We start from the raw sequence: 17,025 nt of genomic DNA on the forward strand, positions 1-17,025 counted from the left end.
GTGCTCTCTGAGTGAGTGCTGTGTTCGAGTGCTCTCTGTGTGAGTGGTGTAACAGAGTGCTCTCTGTGTGAGTGCTGTATCAGAGTGCTCTCTGTGTGAGTGCTGTATCAGAGTGCACTCTGTGTGAGTGGTGTATCAGAGTGCTCTCTGTAAATGTGCTGTATCAGAGTGCTCTCTGTGTGAGTGGTGTATCAGAGTGCACTCTGTGTGAGTGGTGTATCAGAGTGCTCTCTGTGTGAGTGCTGTATCAGAGTGCTCTCTGTGTGAGTGCTGTATCAGAGTGCAATCTGTGTGAGTGGTGTATCAGAGTGCTCTCTGTGAATGTGCTGTATCAGAGTGCTCTCTGTGTGAGTGGTGTATCAGAGTGCGCTCTGTGAATGTGCTGTATCAGAATGCTGTTTGTGCGAGTGCTGTATCAGAGTGCTCTCTGTGTGAGTGGTGTATCAGAGTGCTCTCTGTGAATGTGCTGTCGCAGAGAGCTCTCTGTGTGAGTGCTGTATCAAAGTGCTCTCTGTGTAAGTGGTGTATCAGAGTGCTCTCTGTGTGAGTGCTGTACCAGAGTGCTCTCTGTGAATGTGCTGTATCAGAGTAATCTCTGTGTGAGTGCTGTATCAGAGAGCTCTCTGTGTGAGTGCTGTATCAGAGTGCTCTCTGTGTGAGTGGTGTATCAGAGTTCTCTCTGTGTGAGTGCTGTGTTAGAGTTCTCTTTGTGAATGTACTGTATCAGACTGCTCTCTGTGTGAGTGCTGTATGAGAGAGCTCTCTGTGTGAGTGGTGTATAAGAGTGCTCTCTGTGAATGTGCTGTAGCAGAGTGCTCTCTGTGTGAGTGCTGTATCAAAGTGCTCTCTGTGTAAGTGGTGTATCAGAGTGCTCTCTGTGTGAGTGCTGTACCAGGGTGCTCTCTGTGAATGTGCTGTATCAGAGTAATCTCTGTGTGAGTGCTGTATCAGAGCGCTCTCTGTGTGAGTGCTCTATCAGAGTGCTCTCTGTGTGAGTGCTGTATCAGAGTGCTCTCTGCGTGAATGCTGTCTCAGAGTGCTCTCTGTGTGAGTGCTGTATCAGAGTGCTCTCTGTGTGAGTGCTGTATCAGAGTGCTCTCTGTGTTAGTTCTGTATTTGAGTGCTCTCTGTGTGAGTGCTGTATCAGAGTACTCTCTGCGTGAGTGCTGTATCAGAGTGCTCTCTGTGTGAATGCTGTATCAGAGTGCTCACTGTGTGAGTGCTGTATCAGAGTCCTCTCTGTGTGAGTGCTGTGTTAGAGTGCTCTCTGTGAATGTGCTGTATCAGAGTGCTCCCTGTGTGAGTGCTGTATCAGAGTGTTCTCTGTGTAAGTGGTGTATCAGAGTGCTCTCTGTGTGAGTGCTGTATCAGAGTGCTCTCTGTGTGAGTGCTTTATCAGAGTGCTCTCTGTGTGAGTGCTGTATCAGAGTGCTCTCTGTGTGAGTGCTGTATCAGAGTGCTCTCTGTGTGAGTGCTGTATCAGAGTGCTCTCTGTGTGAGTGCTGTATTAGAGTGCTCTCTGTGTGAGTGCTGTGTTAGCGTTCTCTCTGTGAATGTACTGTATCAGACTGCTCTCTGTGTGAGTGCTGTATCAGAGTGCTCTCTTCGTGAGTGCTGTATCAGAGTGCTCTCTGTGTGTGGTGTATCAGAGTGCTCTCTGTGAATGTGCTGTATCAGAGTGCTCCCTGTGTGAGTGCTGTATCAGAGTGTTCTCTCTGTAAGTGGTGTATCAGAGTGCTCTCTGGGTGAGTGCTGTATCAGCGTGCTCTCTGTGTGAGTGCTTTATCAGAGTGCTCTCTGAGTGAGTGCTGTGTTCGAGTGCTCTCTGTGTGAGTGGTGTAACAGAGTGCTCTCTGTGTGAGTGCTATATCAGAGTGCTCTCTGTGTGAGTGCTGTATCAGAGTGCACTCTGTGTGAGTGGTGTATCAGAGTGCTCTCTGTAAATGTGCTGTATCAGAGTGCTCTCTGTGTGAGTGGTGTATCAGAGTGCACTCTGTGTGAGTGGTGTATCAGAGTGCTCTCTGTGAATGTGCTGTATCAGAGTGCTCTCTGTGTGAGTGCTGTATCAGAGTGCAATCTGTGTGAGTGGTGTATCAGAGTGCTCTCTGTGAATGTGCTGTATCAGAGTGCTCTCTGTGTGAGTGGTGTATCAGAGTGCTCTCTGTGAATGTGCTGTATCAGAGTGCCCTCTGTGTGAGTGGTGTATCAGAGTGCGCTCTGTGAATGTGCTGTATCAGAGTGCTGTTTGTGCGAGTGCTGTATCAGAGTGCTCTCTGTGTGAGTGGTGTATCAGAGTGCTCTCTGTGAATGTGCTGTCGCAGAGAGCTCTCTGTGTGAGTGCTGTATCAAAGTGCTCTCTGTGTAAGTGGTGTATCAGAGTGCTCTCTGTGTGAGTGCTGTACCAGGGTGCTCTCTGTGAATGTGCTGTATCAGAGTAATCTCTGTGTGAGTGCTGTATCAGAGTGCTCTCTGTGTGAGTGCTGTATCAGAGTGCTCTCTGTGTGAGTGGTGTATCAGAGTTCTCTCTGTGTGAGTGCTGTGTTAGAGTTCTCTTTGTGAATGTACTGTATCAGACTGCTCTCTGTGTGAGTGCTGTATGAGAGAGCTCTCTGTGTGAGTGGTGTATCAGAGTGCTCTCTGTGAATGTGCTGTAGCAGAGTGCTCTCTGTGTGAGTGCTGTATCAAAGTGCTCTCTGTGTAAGTGGTGTATCAGAGTGCTCTCTGTGTGAGTGCTGTACCAGGGTGCTCTCTGTGAATGTGCTGTATCAGAGTAATCTCTGTGTGAGTGCTGTATCAGAGCGCTCTCTGTGTGAGTGCTGTATCAGAGTGCTCTCTGTGTGAGTGCTCTATCAGAGTGCTCTCTGCGTGAATGCTGTCTCAGAGTGCTCTCTGTGTGAGTGCTGTATCAGAGTGCTCTCTGTGTGAGTGCTGTATCAGAGTGCTCTCTGTGTTAGTTCTGTATTTGAGTGCTCTCTGTGTGAGTGCTGTATCAGAGTACTCTCTGCGTGAGTGCTGTATCAGAGTGCCCTCTGTGTGAATGCTGTATCAGAGTGCTCACTGTGTGAGTGCTGTATCAGAGTCCTCTCTGTGTGAGTGCTGTGTTAGAGTGCTCTCTGTGAATGTGCTGTATCAGAGTGCTCCCTGTGTGAGTGCTGTATCAGAGTGTTCTCTGTGTAAGTGGTGTATCAGAGTGCTCTCTGTGTGAGTGCTGTATCAGAGTGCTCTCTGTGTGAGTGCTTTATCAGAGTGCTCTCTGTGTGAGTGCTGTATCAGAGTGCTCTCTGTGTGAGTGCTGTATCAGAGTGCTCTCTGTGTGAGTGCTGTATCAGAGTGCTCTCTGTGTGAGTGGTGTATCAGAGTGCTCTCTGTAAATGTGCTGTATCAGAGTGCTCTCTGTGTGAGTGGTGTATCAGAGTGCACTCTGTGTGAGTGGTGTATCAGAGTGCTCTCTGTGAATGTGCTGTATCAGAGTGCTCTCTGTGTGAGTGCTGTATCAGAGTGCAATCTGTGTGAGTGGTGTATCAGAGTGCTCTCTGTGAATGTGCTGTATCAGAGTGCTCTCTGTGTTAGTGGTGTATCAGAGTGCTCTCTGTGAATGTGCTGTATCAGAGTGCTCTCTGTGTGAGTGGTGTATCAGAGTGCTCTCTGTGTCTGGTGTATCAGAGTGCTCTCTGTGAGTGTGCTGTATCAGAGTTCTCCCTGTGTGAGTGCTGTATCAGAGTGTTCTCTCTGTAAGTGGTGTATCAGAGTGCTCTCTGTGTGAGTGCTGTATCAGAGTGCTCTCTGTGTGAGTGCTTTATCAGAGTGCTCTCTGAGGGTGTGCTGTGTTCGAGTGCTCTCTGTGTGAGTGGTGTAACAGAGTGCTCTCTGTGTGAGTGCTGTATCAGAGTGCTCTCTGTGTGAGTGCTGTATCAGAGTGCACTCTGTGTGAGTGGTGTATCAGAGTGCTCTCTGTGAATGTGCTGTATCAGAGTGCTCTCTGTGTGAGTGGTGTATCAGAGTGCTCTCTGTGAATGTGCTGTATCAGAGTGCTCTCTGTGTGAGTGGTGTATCAGAGTGCTCTCTGTGAATGTGCTGTCGCAGAGAGCTCTCTGTGTGAGTGCTGTATCAAAGTGCTCTCTGTGTAAGTGGTGTATCAGAGTGCTCTCTGTGTGAGTGCTGTACCAGAGTGCTCTCTGTGAATGTGCTGTATCAGAGTAATCTCTGTGTGAGTGCTGTATCAGAGTGCTCTCTGTGTGAGTGCTGTATCAGAGTGCTCTCTGTGTGAGTGGTGTATCAGAGTTCTCTCTGTGTGAGTGCTGTGTTAGAGTTCTCTTTGTGAATGTACTGTATCAGACTGCTCTCTGTGTGAGTGCTGTATGAGAGAGCTCTCTGTGTGAGTGGTGTATCAGAGTGCTCTCTGTGAATGTGCTGTAGCAGAGTGCTCTCTGTGTGAGTGCTGTATCAAAGTGCTCTCTGTGTAAGTGGTGTATCAGAGTGCTCTCTGTGTGAGTGCTGTACCAGGGTGCTCTCTGTGAATGTGCTGTATCAGAGTAATCTCTGTGTGAGTGCTGTATCAGAGCGCTCTCTGTGTGAGTGCTGTATCAGAGTGCTCTCTGTGTGAGTGCTGTATCAGAGTGCTCTCTGCGTGAATGCTGTCTCAGAGTGCTCTCTGTGTGAGTGCTGTATCAGAGTGCTCTCTGTGTGAGTGCTGTATCAGAGTGCTCTCTGTGTTAGTTCTGTATTTGAGTGCTCTCTGTGTGAGTGCTGTATCAGAGTACTCTCTGCGTGAGTGCTGTATCAGAGTGCTCTCTGTGTGAATGCTGTATCAGAGTGCTCACTGTGTGAGTGCTGTATCAGAGTCCTCTCTGTGAGAGTGCTGTGTTAGAGTGCTCTCTGTGAATGTGCTGTATCAGAGTGCTCCCTGTGTGAGTGCTGTATCAGAGTGTTCTCTGTGTAAGTGGTGTATCAGAGTGCTCTCTGTGTGAGTGCTGTATCAGAGTGCTCTCTGTGTGAGTGCTTTATCAGAGTGCTCTCTGTGTGAGTGCTGTATCAGAGTGCTCTCTGTGTGAGTGCTGTATCAGAGTGCTCTCTGTGTGAGTGCTGTATCAGAGTGCTCTCTGCGTGAGTGCTGTATCAGAGTGCTCTCTGTGTGTGGTGTATCAGAGTGCTCTCTGTGAATGTGCTGTATCAGAGTGCTCCCTGTGTGAGTGCTGTATCAGAGTGTTCTCTCTGTAAGTGGTGTATCAGAGTGCTCTCTGGGTGAGTGCTGTATCAGAGTGCTCTCTGTGTGAGTGCTTTATCAGAGTGCTCTCTGAATGAGTGCTGTGTTCGAGTGCTCTCTGTGTGTGTGGTGTAACAGAGTGTTCTCTGTGTGAGTGCTGTATCAGAGTGCTCTCTGTGTGAGTGCTGTATCAGAGTGCACTCTGTGTGAGTGGTGTATCAGAGTGCTCTCTGTAAATGTGCTGTATCAGAGTGCTCTCTGTGTGAGTGGTGTATCAGAGTGCACTCTGTGTGAGAGGTGTATCAGAGTGCTCTCTGTGAATGTGCTGTATCAGAGTGCTCTCTGTGTGAGTGCTGTATCAGAGTGCAATCTGTGTGAGTGGTGTATCAGAGTGCTCTCTGTGAATGTGCTGTATCAGAGTGCTCTCTGTGTGAGTGGTGTATCAGAGTGCTCTCTGTGAATGTGCTGTATCAGAGTGCCCTCTGTGTGAGTGGTGTATCAGAGTGCGCTCTGTGAATGTGCTGTATCAGAGTGCTGTTTGTGCGAGTGCTGTATCAGAGTGCTCTCTGTGTGAGTGGTGTATCAGAGTGCTCTCTGTGAATGTGCTGTCGCAGAGAGCTCTCTGTGTGAGTGCTGTATCAAAGTGCTCTCTGTGTAAGTGGTGTATCAGAGTGCTCTCTGTGTGAGTGCTGTACCAGAGTGCTCTCTGTGAATGTGCTGTATCAGAGTAATCTCTGTGTGAGTGCTGTATCAGAGTGCTCTCTGTGTGAGTGCTGTATCAGAGTGCTCTCTGTGTGAGTGGTGTATCAGAGTTCTCTCTGTGTGAGTGCTGTGTTAGAGTTCTCTTTGTGAATGTACTGTATCAGACTGCTCTCTGTGTGAGTGCTGTATGAGAGAGCTCTCTGTGTGAGTGGTGTATCAGAGTGCTCTCTGTGAATGTGCTGTAGCAGAGTGCTCTCTGTGTGAGTGCTGTATCAAAGTGCTCTCTGTGTAAGTGGTGTATCAGAGTGCTCTCTGTGTGAGTGCTGTACCAGGGTGCTCTCTGTGAATGTGCTGTATCAGAGTAATCTCTGTGTGAGTGCTGTATCAGAGCGCTCTCTGTGTGAGTGCTGTATCAGAGTGCTCTCTGTGTGAGTGCTGTATCAGAGTGCTCTCTGCGTGAATGCTGTCTCAGAGTGCTCTCTGTGTGAGTGCTGTATCAGAGTGCTCTCTGTGTGAGTGCTGTATCAGAGTGCTCTCTGTGTTAGTTCTGTATTTGAGTGCTCTCTGTGTGAGTGCTGTATCAAAGTACTCTCTGCGTGAGTGCTGTATCAGAGTGCTCTCTGTGTGAATGCTGTATCAGAGTGCTCACTGTGTGAGTGCTGTATCAGAGTCCTCTCTGTGTGAGTGCTGTGTTAGAGTGCTCTCTGTGAATGTGCTGTATCAGAGTGCTCCCTGTGTGAGTGCTGTATCAGAGTGTTCTCTGTGTAAGTGGTGTATCAGAGTGCTCTCTGTGTGAGTGCTGTATCAGAGTGCTCTCTGTGTGAGTGCTTTATCAGAGTGCTCTCTGTGTGAGTGCTGTATCAGAGTGCTCTCTGTGTGAGTGCTGTATCAGAGTGCTCTGTGTGAGTGCTGTATCAGAGTGCTCTCTGTGTGAGTGCTGTATCAGAGTGCTCTCTGTGTGAGTGCTGTATCAGAGTGCTCTCTGTGTGTGCTGTATTAGAGTGCTCTCTGTGAATGTGCTGTATCAGAGTGCTCTCTGTGTGAGTGCTATATCAGAGTGCTCTCTGTGTGAGTGCTGTATCAGAGTGCTCTCTGTGTGAGTGGTGTATTAGAGTGTTCTCTGTGTGATTGCTGTATCAGAGTGCTCTCTGTGTGAGTGCTGTATTAGAGTGCTCTCTGTGTGAGTGCTGTGTTAGAGTGCTGTCTGTGAATTTGCTGTATCAGAGTGCTCTCTGCGTGAGTGCTGTATCAGAGTGCTCTCTGTGTGTGGTGTATCAGAGTGCTCTCTGTGAATGTGCTGTATCAGAGTGCTCCCTGTGTGAGTGCTGTATCAGAGTGTTCTCTCTGTAAGTGGTGTATCAGAGTGCTCTCTGTGTGAGTGCTGTATCAGAGTGCTCTCTGTGTGAGTGCTTTATCAGAGTGCTCTCTGAGTGAGTGCTGTGTTCGAGTGCTCTCTGTGTGAGTGGTGTAACAGAGTGCTCTCTGTGTGAGTGCTGTATCAGAGTGCTCTCTGTGTGAGTGCTGTATCAGAGTGCACTCTGTGTGAGTGGTGTATCAGAGTGCTCTCTGTAAATGTGCTGTATCAGAGTGCTCTCTGTGTGAGTGGTGTATCAGAGTGCACTCTGTGTGAGTGGTGTATCAGAGTGCTCTCTGTGTGAGTGCTGTATCAGAGTGCTCTCTGTGTGAGTGCTGTATCAGAGTGCAATCTGTGTGAGTGGTGTATCAGAGTGCTCTCTGTGAATGTGCTGTATCAGAGTGCTCTCTGTGTGAGTGGTGTATCAGAGTGCGCTCTGTGAATGTGCTGTATCAGAGTGCTGTTTGTGCGAGTGCTGTATCAGAGTGCTCTCTGTGTGAGTGGTGTATCAGAGTGCTCTCTGTGAATGTGCTGTCGCAGAGAGCTCTCTGTGTGAGTGCTGTATCAAAGTGCTCTCTGTGTAAGTGGTGTATCAGAGTGCTCTCTGTGTGAGTGCTGTACCAGAGTGCTCTCTGTGAATGTGCTGTATCAGAGTAATCTCTGTGTGAGTGCTGTATCAGAGTGCTCTCTGTGTGAGTGCTGTATCAGAGTGCTCTCTGTGTGAGTGGTGTATCAGAGTTCTCTCTGTGTGAGTGCTGTGTTAGAGTTCTCTTTGTGAATGTACTGTATCAGACTGCTCTCTGTGTGAGTGCTGTATGAGAGAGCTCTCTGTGTGAGTGGTGTATCAGAGTGCTCTCTGTGAATGTGCTGTAGCAGAGTGCTCTCTGTGTGAGTGCTGTATCAAAGTGCTCTCTGTGTAAGTGGTGTATCAGAGTGCTCTCTGTGTGAGTGCTGTACCAGGGTGCTCTCTGTGAATGTGCTGTATCAGAGTAATCTCTGTGTGAGTGCTGTATCAGAGCGCTCTCTGTGTGAGTGCTGTATCAGAGTGCTCTCTGTGTGAGTGCTGTATCAGAGTGCTCTCTGCGTGAATGCTGTCTCAGAGTGCTCTCTGTGTGAGTGCTGTATCAGAGTGCTCTCTGTGTGAGTGCTGTATCAGAGTGCTCTCTGTGTTACTTCTGTATTTGAGTGCTCTCTGTGTGAGTGCTGTATCAAAGTACTCTCTGCGTGAGTGCTGTATCAGAGTGCTCTCTGTGTGAATGCTGTATCAGAGTGCTCACTGTGTGAGTGCTGTATCAGAGTCCTCTCTGTGTGAGTGCTGTGTTAGAGTGCTCTCTGTGAATGTGCTGTATCAGAGTGCTCCCTGTGTGAGTGCTGTATCAGAGTGTTCTCTGTGTAAGTGGTGTATCAGAGTGCTCTCTGTGTGAGTGCTGTATCAGAGTGCTCTCTCTGTGAGTGCTGTATCAGAGTGCTCTCTGTGTGAGTGCTGTATCAGAGTGCTCTGTGTGAGTGCTGTATCAGAGTGCTCTCTGTGTGAGTGCTGTATCAGAGTGCTCTCTGTGTGAGTGCTGTATCAGAGTGCTCTCTGTGTGTGCTGTATTAGAGTGCTCTCTGTGAATGTGCTGTATCAGAGTGCTCTCTGTGTGAGTGCTATATCAGAGTGCTCTCTGTGTGAGTGCTGTATCAGAGTGCTCTCTGTGTGAGTGGTGTATTAGAGTGTTCTCTGTGTGATTGCTGTATCAGAGTGCTCTCTGTGTGAGTGCTGTATTAGAGTGCTCTCTGTGTGAGTGCTGTGTTAGAGTGCTGTCTGTGAATTTGCTGTATCAGAGTGCTCTCTGCGTGAGTGCTGTATCAGAGTGCTCTCTGTGTGTGGTGTATCAGAGTGCTCTCTGTGAATGTGCTGTATCAGAGTGCTCCCTGTGTGAGTGCTGTATCAGAGTGTTCTCTCTGTAAGTGGTGTATCAGAGTGCTCTCTGTGTGAGTGCTGTATCAGAGTGCTCTCTGTGTGAGTGCTTTATCAGAGTGCTCTCTGAGTGAGTGCTGTGTTCGAGTGCTCTCTGTGTGAGTGGTGTAACAGAGTGCTCTCTGTGTGAGTGCTGTATCAGAGTGCTCTCTGTGTGAGTGCTGTATCAGAGTGCACTCTGTGTGAGTGGTGTATCAGAGTGCTCTCTGTAAATGTGCTGTATCAGAGTGCTCTCTGTGTGAGTGGTGTATCAGAGTGCACTCTGTGTGAGTGGTGTATCAGAGTGCTCTCTGTGTGAGTGCTGTATCAGAGTGCTCTCTGTGTGAGTGCTGTATCAGAGTGCAATCTGTGTGAGTGGTGTATCAGAGTGCTCTCTGTGAATGTGCTGTATCAGAGTGCTCTCTGTGTGAGTGGTGTATCAGAGTGCGCTCTGTGAATGTGCTGTATCAGAGTGCTGTTTGTGCGAGTGCTGTATCAGAGTGCTCTCTGTGTGAGTGGTGTATCAGAGTGCTCTCTGTGAATGTGCTGTCGCAGAGAGCTCTCTGTGTGAGTGCTGTATCAAAGTGCTCTCTGTGTAAGTGGTGTATCAGAGTGCTCTCTGTGTGAGTGCTGTACCAGAGTGCTCTCTGTGAATGTGCTGTATCAGAGTAATCTCTGTGTGAGTGCTGTATCAGAGTGCTCTCTGTGTGAGTGCTGTATCAGAGTGCTCTCTGTGTGAGTGGTGTATCAGAGTTCTCTCTGTGTGAGTGCTGTGTTAGAGTTCTCTTTGTGAATGTACTGTATCAGACTGCTCTCTGTGTGAGTGCTGTATGAGAGAGCTCTCTGTGTGAGTGGTGTATAAGAGTGCTCTCTGTGAATGTGCTGTAGCAGAGTGCTCTCTGTGTGAGTGCTGTATCAAAGTGCTCTCTGTGTAAGTGGTGTATCAGAGTGCTCTCTGTGTGAGTGCTGTACCAGGGTGCTCTCTGTGAATGTGCTGTATCAGAGTAATCTCTGTGTGAGTGCTGTATCAGAGCGCTCTCTGTGTGAGTGCTGTATCAGAGTGCTCTCTGTGTGAGTGCTGTATCAGAGTGCTCTCTGCGTGAATGCTGTCTCAGAGTGCTCTCTGTGTGAGTGCTGTATCAGAGTGCTCTCTGTGTGAGTGCTGTATCAGAGTGCTCTCTGTGTTAGTTCTGTATTTGAGTGCTCTCTGTGTGAGTGCTGTATCAGAGTACTCTCTGCGTGAGTGCTGTATCAGAGTGCTCTTTGTGTGAATGCTGTATCAGAGTGCTCACTGTGTGAGTGCTGTATCAGAGTCCTCTCTGTGTGAGTGCTGTGTTAGAGTGCTCTCTGTGAATGTGCTGTATCAGAGTGCTCCCTGTGTGAGTGCTGTATCAGAGTGCTCTCTGTGAATGTGCTGTATCAGAGTGCTCCCTGTGTGAGTGCTGTATCAGAGTGCTCTCTGTGTGAGTGCTGTATCAGAGTGCTCTCTGTGTGAGTGCTGTATCAGAGTGCTCTCTGTGTGAGTGCTGTATCAGAGTGCTCTCTGTGTGAGTGCTGTATCAGAGTGCTCTCTGTGTGAGTGCTGTATTAGAGTGCTCTCTGTGTGAGTGCTGTATCAGAGTGCTCTCTGTGTGAGTGCTGTATCAGAGTGCTCTCTGTGTGAGTGCTGTATTAGAGTGCTCTCTGTGAATGTGCTGTATCAGAGTGCTCTCTGTGTGAGTGCTATATCAGAGTGCTCTCTGTGTGAGTGCTGTATCAGAGTGCTCTCTGTGTGAGTGGTGAATTCGAGTGTTCTCTGTGTGATTGCTGTATCAGAGTGCTCTCTGTGTGAGTGCTGTGTTAGAGTGCTGTCTGTGAATTTGCTGTATCAGATTGCTCTCTGTGTGAGTGCTGTATTTGAGTGTCCTCTGTGTGAGTGATGTATTAGAGTGCTCTCTGTGTGAGGGCTCTATTTGAGTGATCTGTGTGTGGGTGCTTTATCAGAACCATTCTTGTAAACCTCTTCTGCACTCTCTGAAATATGTTTGCATCCTTTCTGCTGTGTGACACCCAGAACTGTACACAACATTCCTGCTGAGGTTGAACTAGTGTCTTGTATGAGTTCAGTATATCCTCTTTGTTCTTGTGCTCTCTGCCCTTGGTCATAATGCCCAGAATACTCTCTGCTTTATTAACTGATCCCTCCACCTGTCCTGCCACCTTCAATGATCAATGCGCACATATCCCCAGTCGCTCTGCTTCTGCAGCCCTTTAAGAATTTTACCCCGTATTTTCTATTGTCTCTCCATGTTCTTCCTACCAAAATGTATCCACGGATCTACTCATTCCACCAGTTTGACGGTGTCCTTTTGAAGAAAAGTTTGCCCATTGAATTCTATGTAGACAACTATTTCTTGTGCGCTAATGTGCATTCAACACAAAATGTGACCGAGAAAAGGCTGAGGCTTGTCCTTGGCAGGATATACGTGATTTCCCATGATAAAATGGGATGATGCAGGTTACCAACTGGCAGACATTTTTACTGACAGAATTCTTACACTAATAATTTATTGGTCCTGGAAATATAGAATCTGAAAATATCATGGGAAGGATTCTCCGTTAGACGACGCCGAAAATGGAGCATGCGACCGGGCGGAGAATACGTCCCGAGGCCGAAATTGCGGCAGGCGCCAGTTTGACGCAGAATAACGATGCTCCGCCTCCTCAAAAACGGGGTCAATGCAACGCACGCTGCGCTTAGTTGAAATCCGTTGGGCCGAGTTTCCGATGGCGCGGTCCACGTGCGCTCTCACAAATCGTGAACCTGGCGTGGTGGCTGCTGAGAGGGAGAGAGAGAGGATGTACGGACAGTATCCAGCACCGCCACACTTCACCGACAATCGTTCCGCTGGCCGGGGGCCTTCTGCCAGGGCTAGAGGGAGGAGTAGTGGGGGGGTGGCCAGGAGGTGGGCTGTGGGGTCAGGGTGGACGGGTACGCAACATCATTACCGCAGCCGGCAAGGAAGCCATGCAGCTGTGCATGCCACTGACAGCCCGCTTTAAACCTGGTGCCCTGGGTAATATGGGTGACCCAGCCCAGGGTACCCCCATGGGTGCCCTCTGGCCCCAGTCGACCCATCAGCTGTCTGGGCACTCCAGCACAACCTGCCCCATCTTTTCAGCCCCGATCAGTGTGTGTGTGGGGCGGGAAATGTATTGTTTATGCATGGCTGCAGCTTCTCAGCCCTGCGAGTATCCATCATGGACCTGGCGATTCCCGCACCGGTTTTCATGGGATTCGATGGTGTTCCACACGGCGCCGGTGCCGGGCACTCACTGGTAACGGAGTCGGTCCCTGTGCAGCGCCAATCTTTCTTTTTTATTGAAATAAATTTAGAGTACCCAATTATTTTTGTTTCCAATTAAGGGGCAATTTAGCGTGGCCAATCTGCACATCTTTGGGTTGTGGAGGTGAAACCCCACACAAACACGGGGAGAATGTGCAAACTCCACACGGATGGTGTCCTAGGGCTGGGATTCAAACCCAGGTCCTCACGCCATAGGCAGCAGTGCTAACCACTGTGCCACATGCCGCCCCTGCGCCGATCTTTCTGACGTGAAAGTCCACGGATTCTCCGTTGGCGTCGACACTTGGGGCTGAGTTCTCAGATCGCCGACGCCGAAATCGCGTTTTGCCGATCAGCCGGAGAATCCATTTTTACGCTGGAATCAGGGGCCTCGCCGTTTTTCCGATGATCCACCCGCTCAAAAGCGGCGTACTCACGGAGTATGCCGCACGCCGTCGCGACGGCCTCAGGATGGGGGTGGCGAGGGGGGTTACGGGGGGGCAGGTTTGGCAGGCCCGGTCCGCGCGTAGCCGGTGCCATGCTGTATGGTGCGGCCGACGCCGTGAGCATGCGCAGCCATGGGCCCGGCCATTCTGCGGTCATAACCGCAGGTAAAGCCAGGCTTTACGCGGCGCGGCTGCTCGCCCCCCCCCCCCCCCCCCCCCCCCCCCCCGGGCGGAGGATCGGTGCAGGGGCGACGGCAACTTTCTGGCCGTAAGACCAGACCGACCCTGCGGACGTAGCCACAGAATGGGAGAGTCCAGCCCCCAGTCTCCGAAACGCAGAAGCTGGCTCAATTTGTTTCTTTCTCCTCATTAAATTTTGAAAAACTGTACGTTTGTCATAAAGTTTTAATAGACATGCCGAAGCTTCTTGGGGTGGGGAGGCTTCCTGTAATCCCAGCAGTGACCGCAACTCCCAGCCTGCACTGCAAAACCTCAGAGCCGCCGGTCATGCGATCGGAAGTTTCATGGTCCCAGTTCATGTTAAAAGTGGCCAGGAAGATCCCAGAATGGAACTCTGGCTCAAGAATAATGTCATTTTTGTTTTATAAAAGTCACAGGAAGGGCACCGCAGTGGCACAGTAGGTTAGTCCTGTTGCCTCACGGCACCGAGGTCCCAAGTTCGATCCCGGCTCTGGGTCACTCTCCGGGTGGAGTTTGCACATTCTCCCCTTGTTTGCGTGGGTTCCCCCCCCCACAACCCAAAGATGTGCAGGTTAGGTGGATTGACCACGCTAAATTGACCCTTATTTGGGAAAAGATGAATTGGGCACTCTAAATTTATTTTAAAATGTATATTTTTTTAAAATATATTTTATTCAAGTTTTTTTTGCCAAACATAACAATACGTAGTGTTTCTTTTACACAACAATAAAGCAATATAAATAACCGTGGCCAGTTTTAAACAAATAAATAAGTAATATATAAACAAAAACAAAAAACAAAACTAAATGGCAACTGCCTTGTCCAAAATAAATACTCTCCAAAAATACAATCCAGCACACAATATACAATTACATGTACCAAATACCTATACATATACAATAACCTCCCTGAGAGTCCATCCGATTCCTCCCCCCACCCCTCCCCCCTGGGTTGCTGCTGTTAACTACTTCTTTTCCATTCCCTCTATCTTTCTGTGAGGAAGTCGACGAACGGTTGCCACCGCCTGGTGAACCCCTGAGCCGAACCCCGTAACACGAACTTAATCCGTTCTAACTTTATGAACCCTGCCATATCGTTTATCCAGGTCTCCACCCCCGGGGGTTTGGCTTCCTTCCACATTAACAATATCCTGCGCCGGGCTACAAGGGACGCAAAGGCCAACACGTCAGCCTCTCTCGCCTCCTGCACTCCCGGCTCTTCTGCAACCCCAAATATAGCCAACCCCCAGCTTGGTTCGACCCGGACCCCCACCACCTTCGAAAGCACCTTTGCCACCCCCACCCAGAACCCTTGTAGTGCCGGGCATGACCAGAACATGTGGGTGTGATTCGCTGGGCCTCTCGAGCATCTCGCACACCTATCCTCAACCCCCAAAAATTTACTAAGTCGTGCTCCAGTCATATGCGACCTGTGTAGCACCTTAAATTGTATCAGGCTTAGCCTGGCACACGTGGACGATGAGTTTACCCTACGTAGGGCATCAGCCCACAGCCCCTCCTCAATCTCCTCCCCCAGTTCTTCTTCCCATTTCCCTTTCAGCTCATCTACCATGATCTCCCCCTCGTCCCTCATCTCCCTGTATATGTCCGCCACCTTACCGTCCCCCACCCATGTCTCTGAGATCACTCTATCCTGCACTTCCTGCGTCGGGAGCTGCGGGAATTCCCTCACCTGTTGCCTCGCAAAAGCCCTCAATTGCATATACCGAAATGCATTCCCTTGGGGCAACCCATATTTCTCCGTCAGCGCTTCCAGACTCGCAAACGTCCCATCTACAAATAGATCGCTTAATTGTACTACCCCAGCTCTTTGCCATGCTCCAAATCCCCCATCCATTCTCCCCGGAACGAACCTATGATTGTTTCTTATCGGGGACCGCACCGAAGCTCCCGTCCCTCCCCTATGCCGTCTCCACTGCCCCCAAATTTTCAATGTAGCCACCACCACCGGGCTTGTGGTGTATTTCTTCGGTGAGAACAGCAATGGGGCCGTCACCATTGCTTGCAGGCTAGTCCCCCTGCAGGACGCCCTCTCCAATCTCTTCCACACCGCTCCCTCCCCTTCTCCCATCCACTTACACACCATTGAAACATTGGCGGCCCAGTAGTACTCACTTAGGCTCGGTAGTGCCAGCCCCCCACTGTCCCTACTAGGCTGCAAGAATCCCCGCCTCACTCTCGGGGTCTTCCCAGCCCACACAAAACTCATAATGCTCTTCTCAATTCTTTTGAAAAAAGCCTTCGTGATCACCACCGGGAGGCACTGGAACACAAAAAGGAATCTTGGGAGGACCACCATTTTAACCGCCTGCACCCTACCTGCCAATGACTGTCCCATCTCTTGAAATCCTCCTCCATCTGTTCCACCAACTGTGTTAAATTAAGCCTATGTAATGTACCCCAATTCTTGGCTATCTGGATCCCCAAGTACCGGAAGTCCCTTGTTACCTTCCTCAACGGTAAATCCTCTATCTCTCTGCTCTGCTCCCCCGGATGCACCACAAATAACTCACTTTTCCCCATGTTCAGTTTATACCCTGAAAAATCCCCAAACTTCCCAAGTATCCGCATTATCTCTGGCATCCCCTCCGCCGGGTCCGCCACATATAACAACAAATCATCCGCATACAGAGATACCCGGTGTTCTTCTCCCCCCCTAAGTACTCCCCTCCACTTCCTGGAACCCCTCAGTGCCATGACCAGGGGTTCAATCGCCAATGCAAACAATAACGGGGACAGAGGACATCCCTGCCTCGTCCCTCTATGGAGCCGAAAATAGTCAGACCCCCGTCCATTCGTGACCACGCTCGCCATCGGGGCCCTATACAGCAACTGTACCCACCTGATATACCCGTCCCCAAAGCCAAATCTCCTCAACACCTCCCACAAATAATCCCACTCCACTCCATCAAATGCTTTCTCGGCATCCATCGCCACCACTATGTCCGCTTCCCCCTCTGGTGGGAGCATCATCATTCCCCCTAGCAGCCTCCGTATATTTGTATTTAGCTGTCTCCCCTTCACAAACCCAGTTTGGTCCTCATGGACCACCCCCTGGACACAGTCCTCTATCCTCATTGCCATTACCTTGGCCAGAATCTTAGCATCTACATTCAGGAGGGAAATGGGCCTGTGTGACCCGCATTGCAGCGGGTCTTTTTCCTTCTTTAGGAGGAGCGATATCGTTGCCTCTGACATAGTCGGGGGCAGCTGCCCCCTTTCCCTCGCCTCATTAAAGGTTCTCATCAGTAGCGGGGCCAGCAAGTCCAAATATTTCTTATAGAATTCAACTGGGAATCCATCTGGTCCCGGGGCCTTCCCTGCCTGTATGCTTCCAATCCCTTTCACTACCTCCTCCATCTCAATCTGTGCCCCCAGCCCCACTCTCTCCTGTTCCTCCACCTTAGGAAATTCCAGCTGATCCAGAAAGCACAACATTCTCTCCTTCCCATCCGGGGGCTGCGCTTCATATAAATATAATCTTTCATAAAATGCCTTGAACACTCCATTCACTCTCTCCGCTCCCCGCTCCATCTCTCCCTCCTCATCTCTCACCCACCCTATCTCCCTCGCTGCTTCCCTTTTCCTCAGTTGGTGGGCCAACAACCTACTCGCCTTCTCCCCATATTCGTACTGTACACCCTGTGCCTTCCTCCATTGTGCCTCTGCCTTACCCGTAGTCAACAAGTCAAATTCTACATGTAGCCTTTGCCTTTCCCTGTATAGTCCCTCCTCCGGTGCCTCCGCGTATTGTCTGTCCACCCTCAGAAGTTCTTTCAACAACCGTGCCCTTTCCCTACCCTCCTGCTTTCCTTTATGTGCCCTAATAGATAT

At 49.8% G+C, this 17,025-nt stretch overlaps 1 protein-coding gene across 2 annotated transcripts in view; it reads left to right on the forward strand.

The window, feature by feature from the left end:
- Positions 1-17,025, forward strand: part of LOC140392858 (ephrin type-B receptor 2) — a 1,067,684-nt gene that overhangs the window by 1,004,909 nt on the left and 45,750 nt on the right. The window lies entirely within an intron of this gene.

Source organism: Scyliorhinus torazame, chromosome 16, assembly GCF_047496885.1.
Source record: "Scyliorhinus torazame isolate Kashiwa2021f chromosome 16, sScyTor2.1, whole genome shotgun sequence".
In the NCBI taxonomy this organism is placed as follows: domain Eukaryota; kingdom Metazoa; phylum Chordata; class Chondrichthyes; order Carcharhiniformes; family Scyliorhinidae; genus Scyliorhinus; species Scyliorhinus torazame.